Below are 7,372 nucleotides of genomic sequence, written 5' to 3'. Positions count from 1 at the left end.
ACAGGTATGCACTGACATATTCTTTCTTGTCAGCGTAAGGGCAAGATCAGTATGGTTGCAGGTTCATCATTAAATTGCTTGTTGTGCCGGCTCTAAATCAACCTTGAGTTGTCTACAGGTTCATTTATATTGTCTGAAACATGCTGCCGTCCTCCTCTGGGGAGCAGCAACTTTGCCAGCCCAGGGTGCAGCCTGAATAAATTGGACATTACTGCAGGTGAGAGATAAGGGCAACAAAGGCAAACCCTAATTTTTATTCAGTCAGTTAAACCCCCCAGGAAAGGATGGCTATTGACAATACTGTTTGCATTGACACATTTATCAATTTTTCTTACTATTATCATAATTCCCTTAGAATGAATGTGAAGTTCAAATCCATAATGCATGTGCCTCTATCGTTCACGTGTGCCTCTCCATTTCCCCATCGTTTCTGTGGAGATTGAAGAGTTTGTGACGCGGTGAGAGTCTTCCTCTGAGCGTATTGCTTTTCTTTCTGTGATAAACTTTCATTTGCATCTGCTTGTGACGCCAAGACATGGGTGCATTGATTGTTTCACTGCAAATTGATTCGCAGTCAAATATGCATTAAGATGCCACTGCATATTTGAGTTGCCGTAATTCTGGAAAAGCCGGAATGACAAGTAGTAAACAGTAGTTACACAGCTTCGAGCATGAATACAATATTCACTTTCCACCTTGTAATGGCGTGATTAGAGTGTGAGATTGAACTGTTTATCACCCCATATCTGTATCACAGCCTGTATCACAGCTCATCACCTCTAATTAAAAACCTCCAAAACACCAAGTTAATGCATTCGTAAAAGGTGATAAAAAAAAGTTGTACAAAGGATCACAGAAAACATTTCACCACAATAATGTGCCGTGTAGGAACACAGAATGTTGTTACATGTATGATATCCAGTCATGTGTGCTGTATGCTCTCAACACAAACCTCCTGAGGTGGGCAGACACATGTGCCTCCATGCCCTACAGATGCACCTCATCGCTTCTCCTACTCTGGTTTAGCTAAACCACTCTGACAGCTGCCTTTGGTCAGGTAAGCCTATGGGGACCAGTTCTCTGTTTACCACGGACAATGTGCCTTCAAAGACCTAATGCAGTTATACGGTCTGAACAATGCACATTACCCGCATATCAATCAATTATTTTCAAGGAACACCAGTGGAGAATCCTGGATGAATTTAAGCACATTTGAGACTGGGTATTCTAAGGGTTTGTGTTGGTTAGTCCTTCCAATACCCTTCACTGGTGCTGCATGATAGTAGTGCACTCAATGTATAAGCATCTGCATTATAACGTCATAAAGAGGTCTCTTGAGCCATCGTGTAGGACTAATAATTCATAGCCTTTGTAGTTGAAAGTGTTTTTGATGTGGTCAAGTATGTGAGAATTTTCCAGTATTATCATTGCCCCTACTGTACATTCCTGAGTCAGACAACAACTGTGTACAGTATACCTTTGTATAACACTGTAATTACATTCTAGAAACAACATTGTTCCTCATTTCACTTTTGTTTCTTTAAACTGAACAAGAACCGTAATACAAGAGAAAACAGTAGGCCTACAAGCAGTGTGCTGTAGAACAGGGTGTTCTGTTTGGTATTGAACTGAAAAGAGCCCTTGGCCTATAAATGGATTGTTGTAGTGTAGGGATTTCATTCAGTGCACAAGACCCATGTGTTATCAACATAAATATAACATGTGTGCTACTTCACTTCTGGGCCACTTCACTTCTGGGCCTGTGCCTGCCTGTGTATCACTGAGACAGAAACTAGCACACTGATGCACAGCCTCAGGAGGGTTGTGTCAGATGCCGAGCTCAAGTGGCCCACATACAGCGTGGGGAAGTGATATAGGTGGATGTATGACTGGATACTCTCTGGACCAGCACTGAAGGAGCAGGTTAGTTAAAGTAATCACCCTAGATACATAGTTGGAAGTCCTGGCGAGAGCTTGAGCATAGAATAAAAGTGGATTTGATTTCAAAGGGATTATCATGGAGGTCACTGTGTTTTGATGTCCCCATTTCGATCATGAAAATAACTTGGGGATGATGAAATCAATTACTGCACCCTAGGATGAAATATGAATGGAAACACTTTTAGTTATGCCATTTTTAATAAGACCCTTAAAAAGTCGGAAAACATTGCCTGCTTTGGCTAAATGAAGTGCAGCTCTCTGAAACTGTACTATGGCGATATCAGTAGTCTGAAGGAAATCATACTTGAAACATGATGGATGGGTGCTTTGGCGCTATCTGGCCCTTTTGTTTTTTTTGTGATGAGTGAGCACAAGGTCAAAATGAGGTTTATCCTCCGATATCACTTGCCAGTCCAATCGGGGAAGTAATGTGCATTCAAGGTGACATCAAGTTCCTCTGTATTCTGTGTGCCACTCCATAATATAAATTTCCCGGAAGCTCAGAACTTTTCTTGTGACTGCAAGGGGAATATTTGGAAGACGTTGCAGTCACTTGCCATCCTATGTCATGGATAAGGACAATTAAAGTCTGATAAGGAATGTAGCATGGCAGGAACACCCCCCAGCCCCAATAAAAGTCTGTTAATGATTGTTCTTTAACTCAGAAGAAAACTCCTTTATGGTGTTGACTGCCTCTCCTTGTCAAATGAAGGGTGTCCTAAAGGAGAACAGAGTGGATATCCCCTCCAACAGAAAATAACAGAAGTCAATGGCAACTCAGTGCATGCCTAATTGCAAATCAACAGAAATGACAAAGTCTACTGGGTTGTAAGGGGGGAGACATGCCTTCTACTGCTTTTCATGGCTCTTATCTTTCTATCTGTTGACAATGAAATGCCATGTTCAAAAGTGGTGTCACAGGGTCTTTTGTATCCAAATATTACCAAAAGAAGATCAATGTAGTCGTTGCTAATGGTTGCAAGAGCAATGCATTCATTTCTAATGGCTTCAGTGATGTCTACCCTGTCTAGGAGTAGCCTACAAAGTTAAAGACACCCTGTCACCTAGTGGGGTGTGAACACAAACAGCTCACCCCCAATTAGTATTATGTGCTACTGTATAGGGACGGGGAAACTAATTTACAAATACTGTAGCAACATGAAAGAGGAGGGAAGTCGCCCACTGAGAAGAAAATAAATCTGTCAATCCTGCACAGATAGAGCAACATCAAGTGTTGTCTCAGAGGAATTCCAATTACTTCATGGCATACTAGCAAACCACTAATAACTTCTGGGAACCTTAAAACAAAACACAGTGGCTAATTCACAACCAAGTCAATTAGACTGATGGAACATGTACGGCCTCTCATTTCCTCATCTATGTGGAACGGGAGAAATGGACAACTAGACCCATGTTTCATTTGACAGCTGTCTACAGGGGAACCAGTATTGACATAATGAGACACTACACTGTCAGCAGTGTGCAGAAAACAACCGGTGTGCAACTGGTACAGATTCATCACTACCAACAGCCTCATCATCCCAGGACTAGGAATCTCTCTAGCAGTGTTGACACAGTCTGCAGAAATAGGACTGCAGACTCTGACATGTGCTGCGTAAGACACAGGGGTTTAAATGAATTCTCTCTGCACATGCCATGCCGTTTGTGGGATTACAGTAAAGGCTGGATGTAATGAAGTCTGTCTATAAGACAGGTAAGATGTAACAGAGAGACTGGATGTAATGAGTCTGTCTATGAGACAGGTAAGATGTAACAGAGAGACTGGATGTAATGAGTCTGTCTATAAGACAGGTAAGATGTAACAGAGAGACTGGATGTAATGAGTCTGTCTATAAGAGAGGTAAGATGTGAACAGAGAGACTGGATGTAATGAAGTCTGTCTATAAGAGAGGTAAGATGTAACAGAGACTGGATGTAATGAAGTCTGTCTATAAGACATGTAAGATGTAACAGAGAGACTGGATGTAATGAGTCTGTCTATAAGAGAGGTAAGATGTAACAGAGACTGGATGTAATGAGTCTGTCTATAAGACAGGTAAGATGTAACAGAGAGACTGGATGTAATGACGTCTGTCTATAAGACAGGTAAGATGTAACAGAGAGACTGGATGTAATGAGTCTGTCTATAAGAGAGGTAAGCTGTGAACAGAGAGACTGGATGTAATGAAGTCTGTCTATAAGAGAGGTAAGATGTAACAGAGACTGGATGTAATGAAGTCTGTCTATAAGACAGGTAAGATGTAACAGAGAGACTGGATGTAGTGAGTCTGTCTATAAGACAGGTAAGATGTAACAGAGAGACTGGATGTAATGAGTCTGTCTATAAGACAGGTAAGATGTAACAGAGAGACTGGATGTAATGAGTCTGTCTATAAGACAGGTAAGATGTAAACAGAGAGACTGGATGTAATGAGTCTGTCTATAAGACAGGTAAGATGTAACAGAGACTGGATGTAATGAAGTCTGTCTATAAGACAGGTAAGATGTAACAGAGAGACTGGATGTAATGAGTCTGTCTATAAGAGAGGTAAGATGTGAACAGAGAGACTGGACGCAATGAGTCTGTCTATAAGAGAGGTAAGATGTTAACAGAGAGACTGGATGTAATGAGTCTGTCTATAAGAGAGGTAAGATGTAACAGAGACTGGATGTAATGAGTCTGTCTATAAGAGAGGTAAGATGTGAACAGAGAGACTGGATGTAATGAAGTCTGTCTATAAGAGAGGTAAGATGTAACAGAGACTGGATGTAATGAAGTCTGTCTATAAGACAGGTAAGATGTAACAGAGAGACTGGATGTAATGAGTCTGTCTATAAGAGAGGTAAGATGTGAACAGAGAGACTGGACGCAATGAGTCTGTCTATAAGAGAGGTAAGATGTTAACAGAGAGACTGGATGTAATGAGTCTGTCTATAAGAGAGGTAAGATGTAACAGAGACTGGATGTAATGAGTCTGTCTATAAGAGAGGTAAGATGTGAACAGAGAGACTGGATGTAATGAAGTCTGTCTATAAGAGAGGTAAGATGTAACAGAGACTGGATGTAATGAAGTCTGTCTATAAGACAGGTAAGATGTAACAGAGAGACTGGATGTAGTGAGTCTGTCTATAAGACAGGTAAGATGTAACAGAGAGACTGGATGTAATGAGTCTGTCTATAAGACAGGTAAGATGTAACAGAGAGACTGGATGTAATGAGTCTGTCTACAAGACAGGTAAGATGTAAACAGAGAGACTGGATGTAATGAGTCTGTCTCTAAGAGAGGTAAGATGTAAACAGAGAGACTGGATGTAATGAGTCTGTCTATAAGAGAGGTAAGATGTAACAGAGAATGGAACACTTGACTCTGGATCTGCATGGTGAAAAGCTAGCTTCCAGCTAAAAAAAATTAAAAGATATAAAAAATATATATATATTTCACCTTTATTTAACCAGGCAGGCCAGTTGAACACAAGTTCTCATTTACAACTGCGACCTGGTCAAGATAAAGCAAAACAGTGTGACAAAAACAACACAGAGTTACACATGGGATAAACATAATCCCAGGGTTGGGTTTTCAGAAGACTGAGGCGAGTTATCCTTTAACTTTTTACCTGGGCTTTGTTCCTTTCATACAGTACCAGTCAAAGTTTGGACACACCTACTCATTCAAGGGTTTTTCTTTATTTTTACTATTTTCTACATTGTTGAATAATAGTGAAGACATCAAAAATATGAAATAACACATATGGAATCCTATAGTAACCAAAAAAGTGTTAAACAAATCAAAATATATTTGATATTTGAGATTCTTCAAAGTAGCCACCCTTTGACTTGATGACAGCTTTGCACACTCTTGGCATTCTCTCAACCAGATTCATGAGGAAGTCACCTGGAATGCATTTAAATGAACAGGTGTGCCTTGCTAAAAGTTAATTTGTGGAATTTCTTTCCTTCTTCATGCGTTTGAGCCAATCAATTGTGTTGTGACAAGGTAGGGTGGTATACAGAAGATAGCCTATTTGGTAAAAGACCAAGTCCATATTATGGCAAATAAGCAAAGAGCTCAAATAAGCAAAGAGAAATGACAGTCCATCATTACTTTAAGACATGAAGGTCAGTCAATATGGAAAATTTCAAGAACTTTGAAAGTTTTTTCATGTGCAGTCGCAAAAACCATCAAGCACTATGATGAAACTGGCTCTCATGAGGACCGCCACAGGAAAAGAAGACCCAGAGTTACCTCTGCTGCAGAGGATAAGTTCATTAGAGTTACCAGCCTCAGAAATTGCAGCCCAAATAAATGCTTCACAGAGTTCAAGTAACAGACGCATCTCAACATCAACTGTTCAGAGGAGACTGCATGAGTCAGGTCTTACTGGTCGAATTGCTGCAAAGAAACCACTACTAAAGGACACCAATAAGAATAAGAGACTTGTTTTGGTCAAGAAACATGAGCAATGGACATTAGACCGGTGGTAATCTGTCCTTTGGTCTGATGAGTTCAAATTTGCGATTTTTGGTTCCAAACGGCGTGTCTTTGTGAGACGCAGAGTAGGTGAAGGGAGGATCTCAGCATGTGTAGTTCCCACCGTGAAGCATGGTGGAGGAGGTGTGATAGTGTGGGGGTGCTTTGCTGGTGACACGGTCTGTGATTTATTTAGAACTTAAGGCACACTTAACCAGCATGGCTACCACAGCATTCTGCAGTGTTATGCCATCCCATCTGGTTTGCGCTTAGTGGGACTATTATTTGTTTTTCAACAGGACAGTAACCTAACACACCTCTAGACTGAGTGATGGAGTGCTGCATCAGATGACATGGCCTCCACAATCACCCAACCTCAACCCAATTTAGATGGTGTGTGATGAGTTGGACCGCAGAACGAAGGAAAAGCAGCCAACAAGTGCTCAACATATGTGGAAACTCCTTCAAGACTGTTGGAAAAACATTCCAGGTGAAGCTGGTTGAGAGAATGAAAAAAGTGTGCAAAGCTGTCATCAAGGCAAAGGGTGGCTACTTTGAAAAATCTAAAATATATTTTGATTTGTCTAACACTTTTTTGGTTACTACATGATTCCATATGTGTTATTTCATAGTTTTGATGTCTTCACTATTATTCTACAATGTAGAAAATATTTTTTTAAATAAAGAAAAACCCTTGAATGAGTAGGTGTGTCCAAACTTTTGACTGGTACTGTATTTATTTTGATCCTGACAATCTCCCCAGTCCCTGCCGATGACTAGCATACCTATAACATTATGCTTCCACCACAGTACTTGAAAATACAGAGGGTTTCACTCTTTGTTTTGTTGTATTGGATTTGACTCAAACTTGTCGATTTTAATTTAGGCCAAAAAGTTCATATATTTTCCGTAATGTCTTGCGGTATTACTTAACCGCCTTGTTGTAAACAGAATGGATGATT

Source organism: Salvelinus fontinalis, chromosome 19, assembly GCF_029448725.1.
Source record: "Salvelinus fontinalis isolate EN_2023a chromosome 19, ASM2944872v1, whole genome shotgun sequence".
Taxonomy (NCBI): Eukaryota; Metazoa; Chordata; class Actinopteri; order Salmoniformes; family Salmonidae; genus Salvelinus; species Salvelinus fontinalis.
The sequence above is the reverse complement of the archived record's forward strand: the minus strand, read 5'-3'. Positions refer to the sequence as shown.